This window comes from Ranitomeya variabilis, chromosome 6 (genome assembly GCF_051348905.1).
Source record: "Ranitomeya variabilis isolate aRanVar5 chromosome 6, aRanVar5.hap1, whole genome shotgun sequence".
NCBI classification, from domain to species: domain Eukaryota; kingdom Metazoa; phylum Chordata; class Amphibia; order Anura; family Dendrobatidae; genus Ranitomeya; species Ranitomeya variabilis.
The window spans coordinates 46,981,943-46,997,555 of NC_135237.1; positions in this window are offsets into that span (position 1 = coordinate 46,981,943).

Consider the following 15,613-nt stretch of genomic DNA (forward strand, 5'->3'; position numbering starts at 1 on the left):
TCTGTAAGGTCCAGGGGCGTAAGCAGCAATTCTGCAATACATAGTAGTGACACCTACTTAGTTATCATTGATTCATGTGTAACATTATTTTAAGTGGGTTTTTCATTTTTGAAAAAAAAAATATTTCATGGCTGCAGTTTGTTTAAAAAAACAAGCAAAAACAAACTGTTGTTTACTCACTCTCCCCTGGTCCATTGATTAGTCACCGCTGCTGGACCCAGGTAGGGTGAGTAAAGCACGTTAAAAAAATTCCAGCTGGGGACAGTAGTTTTCTAAAACTGAGTACCAATCAACTATATTCAAAGCAATCAGTGCTCGTTACTGATCTGTTTTCACGGTCCAACAAAAACTGATGGGAGCGATGGCTCATGCAATGTTCTGTCCCCATAGGGAGTCATGTTGTCGGCGGCACATCCCGTTTACACTGAGCGGTGTGTACCGATAACAATATCAACATAATAAAATCCCATCACCCGATGTACGATTCTTTAGCTCATTTTTCGGAAGGTCAATAACATGTTTACACGGGCTGATAATCGGGAACGAGCATTCACATCACAATGGAGCATAAAGTGTTAAAAAAAACAAACTGTGACATCATAATAGAAAACAGCCTATAAATACACAAAACTGCTGTGATGTCATTTAACCCCTTAGTGACCGAGCCAATTTTGACCTTAATGACTAAGCCAATTTTTACAATTCTGATCACTGTCTCTTTATGTGGTTATAGCTCTAGAACGCTTCAAAGCATCCCACTGATTCTGCGACTGTTTTTTTCGTGACATATTGTACTTCATGTTAGTGGTAAAATTTCTTCCATATAACTTGCATTTATTTATGAAAAAAATGTAAATTTGGCAAAAATTTGGAAAATTTAGCAATTTTCAAACTTTTGATTTTTGTGCCCTTAAATCAGAGAGTCATATCACACAAAATAGTTAATAAGTAACATTTCCCACATGTCTACTTTACATCAGCAGAATTTTGGAAACATTATTTTTTTTTGCTAGGACATTATAAGGGTTAAAAATTGACAAGCGATTTTTCATTTTTCCAACAAAATTTACAAACCATTTTTTAGGTACCACCTCACATTTGAAGTGAGTTTGGGGGGGTCAGTAGGACAGAAAATACCCAGAAGTGACACCATTCTAAAAACTGCACCCCTCAAGGTACGCAAAAGCACATTCAAGAAGTTTATTAACCCTTCAGGTGCTTCACGAGGTCTAAAGCAATGAGGAAGGAAAAATTAACGTTTTACTTTTTTCACAAAAAATTTACTTTAGACCCAGACTTTTTTTTTTATTTTCACAAGGGTATCAGGAGAAAATGGACCACAAAATTTGTTGTGCAATTTCTCCTGAGTATACCGATACCCCATATGTGGCAGAAAGCCATTGTTTGGGCGCATGGCAGAGATCAAAAGGGAGGAAGAACTGTTTGACTTTTTAAAATCAAAATTGGCTGGAATCGATGGTGGGCATCATGTCACGTTTGGAGACCCCCTGATGTACCTAAACACTGGAAACCCCCCAATTCTAACTCCAACCCTAACACAGACCTAACCCCACACACCCCTAATCCCAACTCTAACCATAACCACAACCCTAACCCCAACCCTAACCATAACACAACACAAACCCCAACGCCACAACCCTAACCTCAACACCACAACCTTAACCCCAACACAATCATAACCTCAAACCTAACTCCTACACAACCCTAACCCCAACACAACCCTAGCCCCAACCCTAACCCTAGCCCCAACCCTAACCACAGCTCTAACCCCAACCTTAGCCCCAACCCTAACCCTAACTGCAAAGAATGGAAAAAATTACATTTTTTTATTTTATTATTTTTATGTAACTAAGGGGGTGACAAAGGGAGCTTTAATTTACTTTTTTTTATTTTGATCACTGTGATAGGTTCTATCACAATTATCAAAATGAACCAATAGGAAAAATCTCCTATTGTTGTCGGGTACCGGCCAGCAGATCTCGGCGGGCGCACTGCGCATGCGCTTGCCATTTTCTTCCAGGAAAAAAACATAGAGGGCCGGGGGACGGAGCAGGAGGATTCGGGGATGGCGGAGGTATCGGGGGGGCTTGGGGGACCCTATTTCTCTCACCTTTTGGTATGCTAGATCATATCAAAGGAGAGAGAAATGAATGAAAAATCTGACTTTTTTTGTGATCGCCGTTATTCGATGAATAATGGCGATGACAAGACTGTAGACTGTAAAAACTGACCCGAATCATGTTCTCCGGGGTCTCGGCGACCCCCGGTAGCCAAGACCACTGAGATTTTCCGACGCTGGGGGGCGCTATACAATTATTTCTCAGTGCGTTAAAAAGCAGTGCTGACGAATAAGGCCCCTTAACTGCAGCCGTTAAAAGGCGTATAAGCGGTCATTAAGGGGTTAAAGTGATACACAATATTTTCATTCCTTCTCAATAGCGTAGAGCAGATAGATGCACACAATATTCTAACATCATCATTACAATACTGTGCAATCTATAACATGTAACAAACTATTTTAATTATCACAATAAGCCAAAGCCTATAAATACACATATGTGGATGGTGGATGGTGCCCAAGTGGGATCCTATCCCATATAAATCTTGTAGAAAACTTTGCATTCAGATAAATATTGTAAGAAGATAATTTTATGCGCAGGCAATCCAAAAATAAAGAAGACGTTTCGGTCATATAATGCCCTTCATCAGTCAGACAGATACAGTCAATAACAAACACTCTGGATAAGCAGCGTGTTCTGCGGCAGTGAGAAAGAGACACTATACTAACAGTTTACAATAGTGGTGAACATTTTTCTTAAAATTAAATCAAGATAAGTAAAATATATTTTTTAAAAATCTTTTTGAATTTTTATGTATATTTTAACTTTCCCTTTAAGGACTGGATTGGTATTGGTGTTAATAAATCTATGGTCAGCTCAGCAGCCAAACAGCTTCATGCAAATTCCTTTTTTGATTTTTGGTGACCTCCAGTGGTTTAATGAAGTAAGTACATTTACAAGCATAATTGGAATCCACTTGTCATAAAAAGTCGCTTGTGAAGCTTTGAAGAAATTACAATTATTTTAGACGATGAAGGGTCCTTACTGTTAGCTTGGATTAAGATGTTTTTACAAATAATCTCTTTTTCCCGTCTGCATGTAATATATCATTGAATAAAAAGTGTTTGGCAAGAGCTATTTGGAATAGTATAAATAATAATAATAATAATAATAATAATCTTTATTTTTATATAGCGCTAACATATTCCGCAGCGCTTTACAGTTTGCACACATTATCATCGCTGTCCCCGTTGGGGCTCACAATCTAAATTCCCTATCAGTATGTCTTTGGAATGTGGGAGGAAACCGGAGTACCCGGAGGAAACCCACGCAAACACGGAGAGAACATACAAACTCTTTGCAGATGTTGTCCTTAGTGGGGCTTGAACCCAGGACTCCAGCGCTGCAAGGCTGCTGTGCTATTCACTGCGCCACCGTGCTGCCCTAAATGATATATCGTCCTATAAATGGTTGGTATTTGGTTGCTCAGTCATAGTTAAAGGGGTTGTCCAGTGAAAACAAGTCACATATGGTAAAGGTGATAACGTACGGTGGGAGTCACACCGCCGGGAGATGCACTGATCGGCAGAAGGAGGAACTTTATACCCTTAGAATGTAGCGGCAGGGCTCCGTCTCGTTCCTCGCACCTTTCATTCCCTATGTGGCTTTTGGTTTGGTCGAACCCGACGTTCCCGATCATCCACAGGTCTGCTCATCTCTAGTTATGTCATCTGAGGATGACTATACAGAAGATTTCTTGCCACTGAGGTCTACAGATCCAAAAAAAAAGTGAGTGAATACATTAGGGTATGTGCACACATTAACCTCTTCATGACCTTGGGATTTTCCATTTTTCCGTGTTCGTTTTTCGCTCCCCTTCTTCCCAGAGCCATAACTTTTTTATTTTTCCATCAATTTGGCCATGTGAGGGCTTATTTTTTGTGGGACGAGTTGTACTTTTGAACAACATCATTGGTTTTACCATGTCATGTACTAGAAAACGGGAAAAAAATTCCAAGTGCGGTGAAATTGCAAAAAAAGTGCAGTCCCACACTTGTTTTTTGTTTGGCTTTTTTGCTAGATTCACTAAATGCTAAAACTGACCTGATGTTATGATTCTCCAGGTCATTACAAGTTCATAGACACCTAACATGACTAGGTTAAGTTTTATCTAAGTGGTGAAAAAAAATTCCAAACTTTGCTAAAAAAAAATAATTGCGCCATTTTCCGATACCTGTAGCGTCTCCATTTTTCGTGATCTGGGGTTGGTTGAGGGCTTATTTTTTGCGTTCCAAGCTGACGTTTTTTATGGATACCATGTTTTTGCAGATATGTTCTTTTGATCGCCTGTTATTACATTTTAATGCAATGTCACAGCGACCAAAAAAAACGTAATTCTGGCGTTTCTAATTTTTTTCTTGCTGCGATCAGGTTAATACTTTTTTTTATTGATAGATCGGGCGATTCTGAACGCGGTGATACCAAATATGTGTAGGTTTGATTTTTTTATTGATTTATTTTGAATGGGACGAAAGGGGGGTGATTTAAACTTTTATATTTTTTTATTTTTTTCACATTTTTTTAACTTTTTTTAACTTTTGCCATGCTTCAATAGCCTCCATGGGAGGCTAGAAGCTGGCACAACTCGATAGCCTCTGCTACATAGCAGCAATCATCAGATCGCTGCTATGCAGCAGAAATGCAGGTGTGCTATGAGCGCTGACCACAGGGTGGCGCTCACAGCTAGCGGGGATCAGTAACCATAGAGGTCTCAAAACAGCTGACATGTCCCAGCGGTGAGCCCGCATCAAAGCGGGGATTCTGACCTCGGACATATTATCCCGTCCAAGGTCAGAAAGGGGTTAAGTTTTTGCTGCAGACATTTCTTCTGCAAATACCAACATGTTAGCAGGTAAAACATAGAGGAAACTAAGTGTGTTTTTGCTACGTTTTTGATGCTTTGTTTTACATATTTTTTCCCAGTCACTAGAATGAATGAAAAACGGAGAAAAAAATGTAAATACCGCGGATTTGAAACTACTTTAAATCTACAAGTAAAAAATAAGCAACACGTGCATGAATTTTCAGAAACCTCATATACTTTGCTGGAACAGTAAAGTCCTGTGATTTTTGTGGCAAAAATGTGCAGGAAAAAAGCGGGAAAAAGTGACGTGTGCAAATACCTTTAGAGTTACAGTGATAGCTGAGAGTGTTGGCACCCTTGAGATTGTTCCAGACAATTAAGTATTTCTCCCATAAAATTATTGAAATTACACAGATTTATTTCCTTTATGTGTATTGGAACACAAATAAACAGAGAAAAAAAAGCAAATTGGACATAATTTTCACACAAAACCCTCAAAATGGTCTTGACAAAATTGTTGGCACCTTTCCAAAATAGTGGGTAAACAACTTTGTTTCAAGCAAGTGATGCTCAATAAAACTCACATGTGGCAAGTAACAGGTGTGGGCAATATGAAAATCACACCTGAAATCAGATAAAATTGAGAAGTTGACTTAATCTTTGCATTGTGTGACTGTGTGTGCCACACTAAGCATGGAGAACAGAAAGAGAAAACTGTCTGAGGACTAGAGAATCAAATTTGTTGAAAAGTATCAACACTCTCAAGGTTAGAAGTCCATCTCCAAAGATTTTGATGTTCCTTTGTCCACAGTGCTCAATATATTAAAGACGTTTACAACCCATGGCACTATAGCTAATCTCTCTGGGCGTGGACGACAGAGAAAAATTGATGAAAGGTTTCAACTTAGGATAGGCTGGATGGTGGATAAGCAGCTCCAATCAAGCTCCAAAGAAATTCAAGCTGTCCTGCAGGCTAAGGGTGCATCAGCGTCAACTCTAATTATCTGTCAACATTTGAATGAAATGAAACGCTATGACAAGAAATGTAGGAGGACCCCACTGCTGATACAGAGACATAAAAAAAGTTGCTAATATATACATAAATAAGCCGAAATCCTTCTCGGAAAGCATCTTGTGGAAAGATGAAACCAAGATAGAGCTATTTGGTAAAGCACATCTTTCTAACATTTACCAAAAAGGTAATGAGGCCTACAAAGAAAAAAACACAGTACCTACAGTCAAATATGGTGGAGGTTCAAAGATGTTTTGGGGTTGTTTTGCTGCTTCTCGCATTGGGTGCCTTGACTGTGTTCAAGGCATCATGAAATCTGAAGATTGCCAAAGAACTTTGGGTCCCAATGTAGTGCCCAGTGTCAAAAAGCTGGGTTTGCTTCCTAGGTCATAGGTCTTCCAGCAGGACAATGACGCCAAGCATGTTTCAAGAAGTACCCAGAAATGGATGGAAACTAAGTGCTGGAGAGTTCTGAAGTGGCCAGCAATGAGTCCGGATCTAAAGCCCATTGAACGCCTGTGGAGAAATCTTAAGAAGGCACCTTCAAATATGAGAGACTTGGAGCAGTTTGCAAAAGAAGAGTTGTCAAAAATTCCAGGTGAGAGGTATAAGAAGCTTGTTGTTGATTATAAGACTGCAGTTCTCTATTCCAAAGGATGTGCAACTAAATATAAAGTTGAGGGTGCTAACTATTATGCCCGGACCATTTTGGGGGTTTTGTGTGAAATTAGGTCCAATTTGCCTTTTTCTGTTTTTTTTTGTGATGTTGCAATACACACAAAGGAAATAAACATGTCTATAACAAAACATGCAAGTTTAGAATAATTTTCTGGAAGATATACTTCATTTTCTCGAACAATTTCAAGGGTGCCAACACTTTCGGCCATGTTTGTACCTGGATTTCTGCATTGAAAACCAACAAAATGTCAGATTGTTGCCCAAATCGCAGATATAGATAGTCACAATCTAATAATCCACAGTTTGAATAGACAACCTTTCTAATTGTTGATGTCTCCGATGATTTGCAGGTAGTGTTGAGCATTCCGATACCGCAAGTATCGGGTATCGGCCGATACTTGCGGTATCGGAATTCCGATACCGAGATCCGATACTTTTGTGGTATCGGGAATCGGTATCGAAACAACATTAATGTGTAAAATAAAGAATTAAAATAAAAAATATTGATATACTCACCTGTCCAGAGGCCCCTGGACATCACCGCTGGTAACCGGCAGCCTTCTTTGCTTAAAATGAGCGCGTTTATGGCCTTCCATGACGTCACGGCTTCTGATTGGTCGCGTGCCGCTCATGTGACCGCCACGCGACCAATCACAAGCCGTGACATAATTCTCAGGTCCTAAATTCCTAGAATTAGGAATTTAGGACCTGAGAATTACGTCACGGCTTGTGATTGGTCGCGTGGCGGTCACATGAGCGGCACGCGACCAATCAGAAGCCGTGACGTAATGGAAGGCCATAAACGCGCTCATTTTAAGCAAAGAAGGCTGCCGTTTCACAGTGGTAAGGTCCAGGCTGCGTTGGAGAGGTGAGTATATCAATATTTTTTATTTTAATTCTTTATTTTACACATTAATATGGATCCCAGGGCCTGAAGGAGAGTTTCCTCTCCTTCAGACCCTGGGAACCATCAGGGATACCTTCCAATACTTTAGTCCCATTGACTTCTATTGGTATCGGGTATCGGATCAGATCCGATACTTTGCCAGTATCGGCCGATACTTTCCGATACTTTCAAGTATCGGACGGTATCGCTCAACACTATTTGCAGGGTTTCAGTCAAGCAGATGAGGTTGACAGTCTGAGTTTTATAGATGTTTTGCCCATTAAATGAAGGCACGCAAAGCCTGCTTCCTGACAAATCTGTTCTTCTCGAGAAATTTTGGTTAGAATAAACTATGCCTCAAACTAATCGTAAAGGGCATGCACTTGTTTTGTAGAGCTGAAAGCTGAGCTCTTAATATCCCTACCACACTGGGGTCATAGGTGTCCCAGGATGACATTGTAATGGGTTGTATGTGGAGTTCTGGCAACTCTTTAAAGAGCTTGAATCTTTGCGCCAGCTACCCTGCTTCCAAAGAATGCTTTGATGTTCAGCCTTTTACCATGTAAAGGGATCTGTCCTGTACTGCAAAAGTCTCTGTATTACATTGATGGAGTAATTGCTGGCTGGCGGAGTGAGGTGGCAGGAATTGTAAGTTAGCCAGATTTATTCAGGGAAGATAGAGCCACAGAGTGCATCAGTAAATGCCAGAAAATAGTCAAGGTCAGAACCAGACACGGAATTAGAGAGAAAGTAAACGGCCCAAAAAAAGGGTGAATCAGTCCAGGAAGGTCTACTACAGAAATCAATTGAAGGATAATCTAGGAACAAAGTCGATAACAAGCCGGGTCAGATATCAGAGTAACTGTTTTGTATATATAAACTGCAAGGCAAAAGATTTAGGCAGGTGTGAAAAAAAATGCTGCGAAGTAAGAATGTTTTCATAAATAGAAGTAAAATGATGATCCTTATCATGTAATTGGTATAATTGGTTAATTATACACCTATTATCTTCAGGAATTCCAAACTGTGTGTATGTGTACCTAGAAGAATTGACGCAGTTCTGAAGACAAAGAGCGATTAGACCAAATCTTGATTTGATTTTTTTGTTCATTGATAAAAATAAACTATTAACACTTACGGTATATTTTTATGCTCTGCAGCATTATTTCTACATCTGCCTAAAGCTTTTATACAGCTCTGGAAATGCGTGTGTATTGCTTGCTTGCATTCATCAGTATGAATAAAATCATGGAAAGCGTAGACGTGCTGATGTTCCTTCAGTCGCCACAATGCAGTTAATTAAAGCTTCACCATCTCCTGATTGGCAGTCACAGATCTATAATCCATTGGGTTTAATACTCTATTCCCATTGTAGATTTAATTTTGCAGCTTCAAATTCTTTGATGCTGTAAATTTGGTAATAAAAGAAAAAAAAAATAGCGGAGGGAATTAAATGAAACCTTCTCTGAATTGCACTTTAATAAAAAATGTGATTAAATTTGTTAGAAGCGGTTAGTCTAATGGTTATAAATGATTCATACTATTACAATGAGGCTGAGACTCAGCAGAATGCGACCTCATTCGCTAAGGTTAAGCTGGAGGGTAGGGGTTAAAAAAAGCCAATATACAGTCTATTGACCTGGCACAGATCCACCGACCAGTCAAATCTGGATACACAGAGTAGATTATTTAATATACTCACTATCTCAGACAGGGTCGTCACTCGGTCTCTGTGACAAGGTTGTGACTATGAGGGGTCCACGTTATTCTACAGCACTATCTTACACTCGCCCCTCACTCATGTTCTTCACAACATGTACCCCCAACCAGCCCAAATACCCAAGTCAATCAATGCTGCCACCAAAGGGCGGAAGGCCCAAAGCCACACACGCAATGAACTCACTGCTCACAGGCCATACACACGTCACTTGTAGAAGTACTACTTAGGGACAAGTACCTTTCGGGGATGCTTAGGTTCTTCAGGGTAACAAGCGAAAGTTATTAAACAGTGACAGTGCTATATATATTACAAGGAAATAGCTGAAATAACTGGCATGCATAAAAACAGTTATAAAATAAAAAAGGAGAAATATCAAAAAAGTTCTATGCTTAACAGTCCTCTTGTTGCAATGTATAGAAAAGCAGATGGGCTCCTATACTGTTCCTCAGTCTAGAGGTCCCCAGGATTACCCCTGATGGTGGAGATGCCTAGGTCTTGTTCCTCGCTATGCTGCTGAGTAGCACTAAACTGTTAAGTATATAGGGACAACATAAACAAGACAGACAGGGCAAAACAGACGCACAGTCACACAGCTCTTTCACAGGGAAAAACACTAAGGTACAAAAGTGTAGAGACCTTTGAGGCAACAAAGCGACAAGACTCACCAAGGGAAAAGGAAAGGTTCCCTTGAACACCGCTCGAAACAACTTTGGAGTAACCACCAGTTATTTAGGATGTGTTCACCTCTCCAGACCAAAATAGACGAACTAGAACTGTCATTACCTGTATAGTAAAGCCAGCCTATATAGAAGGAGAGCAGACATGACTGGTTCTCCCGCAGCATGTGACTAAAGGTATAAACAGGCTTAGTTCAGTAAGGGTATGTGTCCACGTTCAAGAAACGCTGCGTTTTTGATGCAGCGCTGAGCCGCAGCGTCAAAAACGCAGCGTCCAGGTGTTACAGCATAGTGGAGGGGATTTAATGAAATCCCGTCTCCACTGTGCATTAAAAAACGCATGCGTTTTTCCCACAAAAATGCACATGCGTTGCGTTTTTTCAGAACGCAGCATGTTGCTACAATGAGCAAAACACGCAGGAACACCGCAGGTGACCTGCCAGTGACCTCAGGTGCATTTTTGGTCAGGATTTTACCTGCATAAAATCCTGACCAAAGCCTGAAGCAAACTTGACCGTGGACACATACTCTAAAGATTCAACTTTTGCTAATGTGCCTAGAAGCTGCAACTTTTATAGCCTACGCCCGAGTCACCCTGTGCTGATCAAAGCTATCAATGGATTTAGTAGGAAGAATGTAAGAATCTCTGGATTGCACAGATCCTGACACCACCATGGTGAAATGTGCAAACTTGGACCCGTGGAAGCGCATTTGCGCGAAACGGCCGTCGTCCTCACCTGTCTCCCCACACCCTCCTCTTTTCATCTTCCTGCCGCCTCTCCATGTATGTCTAAATGCTGGTCGTAGCAAATAAAGGACATTAATCACAGCATCTTCGGGGTGAGTGCCAGATCTGTTGTATTGATTGCTACAAGTGAAATGTGCAAAAACCTCCTTGTGACACCTCTGTAAGAAAGACATAGGCAGAAAGTGTACACAAATCCCATTGACTTGGGTCCCCAAATTGTGTCACCACAAGGGCGCAGTCACCGGCTGTATAACAATGATGATGATCGTATCGCAATGCTTGGACTGGCCGATGGCTCTCCTGACCTCATTCTGATAGCATGTATTTCTATGCAGTTGTCATGCTCAGGTAAAGAGAGCTGCTGGCCATTCGGTGCGATTGTTGTCCTTGTTATATGGCCGTCTGACTGCATCCTAAGGGGAATAGTCCAATGTTTTATATACAGTCCAACATTAGGGATGGGTTGTACAATAATTCTCCCCCTTCCTGAGTCAACCCATATTGTAAGTGCTTTACCTTTACATTTCAAACAGTTCTTTAGACATTTGTGAGTCAGTGAAAGAAATTGGAATTTAGATATGACTAATATTTCTATACAAGACAATACACATTAATTACAGTGGCCTAATTTCACTACACTCACAAAAACAATCTAAATAGCGCTTTCATTAAAAACAATTCAAACTTCAATAGATGATCAGTGATCACCTCATGGTAACACTGATCAGTAAGTATGACCCAGGGTTTCGCCCAAGATATGGGCTTCTTCTGGGGTGTGATAAGCACTCAAACGTTCTTTAGGGTAAATACCCACAATATGTCATTCTTAATTTTAGTACCCACCATATATATGTCAAAAACATATAGTAAGCAGAAAATAAAATAAATATACTGTATATATATTTATTTATATATAGACATATCGCTGTACTTAAAAGTAACATCTGCTTTATATTCTAATAATGTTAAAGGTGAATATCAATGCCAGTCTGTAATCGCAGTGTTTATAAATGCCGACAACAAAATATTCCACATATTGATAGATAAATAGATATGAGAACATTTTCCAAACTAAATTTGAAGTGTAAAGTGGACCACTACCTGCCAAAAATCCACAACCAGTTACATAAAGCACAGCAACCTTTTATACTTTTATTACAAAAAAATTGATATTTAAACCCATATTTAAATAAACCAAATCTAGTAAACCTTTGGGGTACCAACAAATTGTACATAATCCTATAATTGCCACCACAACAGATGTAATAAGGTATAAGCAGATTATTTTATGAATAGTTTGAAAAACCATTAGGAATACACCATTTAAACACAACTACAAAAACACAACAACAATAAATAAGTTGAAAAAGCCCCATAAAACCCAAATAAAGGAAAAATGGGCAGAGTTCTAAAAAACCCTGAAAATGCACATCAAGTTAGACAATATTAGTAAATTGGTACATGTATGAGATCATATATCAATAACTACCAGGAGCTTACAATATACTGTATATGGCATTGGCAACTATTGCAATAACGATAAAACCTGTCCCTGGATAAATGTGGCACCAACTCAGAAAATCAATCGCATTATAAATATATAGCTTAAGGCAATGAGAAACAGCCCTCTCTATTGGCGCTCACAGATTATTATTATTATTATTTATTTCTATAGCACCATTGATTCCATGGTGCTGTACATGAGAAGGGGTTACATACAGATTACAGATATCACTTACAGTAGACAGAGTAACAATGACAGACTGATACAGAGGGGCGAGGGCCCTGCCCTTGCGGGCTTATATTCTACAGGATTATGGGGAAGGAGACAGTAGGTTGGGGGGTTGCAGGAGCTCCGGTGTTGGTGAGGCGGTAGCTTCGGTAGTGATGAGGAGGCAGCGAGGTCAGTGCAGGCTGTAGGCTTTCCTGAAGAGATGAGTTTTCAGGTTCCGTCTGAAGGATCCGACTGTGGTTGATAGTCGGACGTGTTGGGGCAGAGAGTTCCAGAGGATGGGGGATATTCGGGAGAAGTCTTGGAGGCGATTGGATGAGGAGCGAATAAGTGTGGAGGAGAGAAGGAGGTATTGGGAGGACCGGAGATTACGTGAGGGAAGATATCGGGAGATTAGTTCAGAGATATATGGAGGAGACAGGTTATGGATGGCTTTGTAGGCCAGTATTAGTAATTTGAACTGGATACGCTGAGGGAATGGGAGCCAGTGTAGAGATTTGCAGAGGGGGGAAGCGGAGGAGTAGCGAGGAGAGAGATGGATTAGTCGGGCAGCAGAGTTAAGGATGGACTGGAGAGGTGCAAGGGTGTTAGCAGGGAGGCCACAGAAAAGGATGTTGCAGTAGTCAAGGCGGGAGATGATGAGGGCATGCACAAGCATTTTAGTAGATTGAGGGTTGAGGAAAGGACGGATTCTGGAGATATTTTTGAGCTGGAGGCGACAGGAGGTGGAAAGAGCTTGGATGTGCGGTTTGAAGGACAGGGCAGAGTCGAAGGTTACTCCGAGGCAGCGGACTTCGGGTACGGGGGAAAGCATGATGTCGTTGATTGCGATAGATAGGTCAGGTAAGGAAGATTTGCGGGATGGAGGAAAGATGATGAGTTCAGATTTGTCCACATTGAGTTTGAGGAAGCGAGAGGAGAAGAAGGAGGATATGGCTGATAGGCACTCTGGGATTCTGGACAGAAGAGCGGTGACATCTGGGCCAGAGAAGTAGATTTGAGTGTCATCAGCATAGAGGTGGTACTGGAATCCATGGGACTTTATGAGTTGTCCCAAGCCAAGTGTATAGATTGAGAAGAGTAGGGGTCCTAGAACAGAGCCTTGGGGGACTCCAACAGAGAGAGGGTGGGATGAGGAGGTAGTGTGGGAGTGGGAGACGCTGAATGTGCAGTTGGAAAGGTACGAGGCGATCCAGGATAGGGCGAGGTCTTTGATGCCAAAGGAGGAGAGGATCTGTAGTAGGAGGCAGTGGTCAACTGTGTCAAAAGCAGAGGACAGGTCTAGAAGGAGGAGTACAGAGTATTGTCCAGTAGCTTTGGCGGTAAGTAGGTCGTTAGTGATTTTGGTCAGGGCAGTCTCAGTTGAGTGATGGGGGCGGAAACCAGATTGTAGATTGTCGAACAACAAGTTAGATGAGAAGTGGGAGGAGAGTTCAGCATTACAGATAAAGATGATATGTAGGTTAGCCATCATACCCACCCAGAGGCGTAGCTAGGGTTTTGGTTCAGGGGGGGGCAAAACTTCTGAGTGGGCCCCTAACCAGGTAACCTTGATTACAACTCGGTGACGAGCCCTAATAGTGGAGGAGAACCTCAGCAGATGACTGCGCTGTTGCTGAAGATAATCTCTATATAAAGACCAACATGGATATTACCGCCATATGGTCAGTGGTAAATACCAGCCCTACAGAACATATAACAGATCACTGCACAGTTACAGATAATGTCTTACCGCTGACGTTCTTTCTGATGGAATCGTTCATTTTTCCCGTATTTTCCATCTGGCCCAGACCGACATGACAACTTCTTCCAGCCAGTACTCGTCTGCAGAGAATACAACAAAGACACATTTAACTTCTCATATTCCAGCCCCATCACCATCTATTCCCAACCTGCACAAACTCCTCATCCTACTGATACCCCAATACTGAGCCACTGCTGCCGTATGTGTCCTTATTACTGCCCCTGATACCCCAATACTGAGCCGCTGCTGCCATATGTGTCCCTATTACTGCACCTGATACCCCAATACTGAGCCGCTGCTGCCGTATGTGTCCCTATTACTACACCTGCTGTGTGGTTCTCTGTGCCCTCTAAATTCTAAAGCACTCCTCTATAATATAGTAATGCCGGGTGCAAGTGCCTTAGAAAACAATGCCCATATTTTGCCCCCTAGAAAGTAATAATGCCCTGTGTGCCCCTTTGATAGCCGCAGTAACCTGAGTTCCCCTATAGCAATATGTGCCCACTTTACATTTAATAATGTCCCGAGTCTCCCCCCTGTACAGCTTCTCTATACACAGCATGATGCTCTCTTATACACAGTATAATGCCTCCTCACTGTATAGTACCACCCACACAGTATACTGACCCCTTAGTAGCCTCCAAACTGTTTGATGGCTCCAACAATGTATAATGACCCCCACACTGTAATCTCCATACTGTATGATGACCCCCTAGATAGCCTCCATATACAGTAGCATAATGCACCAATAGTCCACAATATAGTATAATGCACTCACCATAGGCAGACTTTATAGCATACGACAGCCCCCATAGGCAGACACTGTAATAAGGCAGCACCCCATATAGGCAGACCCTGTAGTAAGGCAGTAGCCCCATAGTCAGACCCTGTAATAAGGCGGCAGACCCTGTAATAAGGCAGCACTCCATAGTCAGTCTCAAAAACATTTCCAGAATTCGCCCTTTTCTTACTTTCGACTCTGCAAAAACTCTTACTGTCTCACTTATTCATTCTCGTCTGGACTATTGTAACTCTCTACTAATTGGCCTACCTTTTACCAGACTCTCCCCGCTCCAATCTGTCCTGAATGCTGCTGCCAGGATCATATTCCTCGCCAACCGTTACACCGATGCCTCTACCTTGTGCCAGTCATTACACTGGCTACCCATCCAATCCAGAATCCAGTACAAAACTACTACCCTCATCCACAAAGCACTCCATGGCTCAGCACCACCCTACATCTCCTCTCTGGTCTCAGTCTACCAACCTACCCGTGCCCTCCGCTCTGCTAATGACCTCAGGTTAGCATCCTCAATAATCAGAACCTCCCACTCCCGTCTCCAAGACTTTACACGTGCGGCGCCGATTCTTTGGAATGCACTACCTAGGTTAATACAATTAATCCCCAATCCCCACAGTTTTAAGCGTGCACTAAAAACTCATTTGTTCAGATTGGCCTACCGCCTCAACGC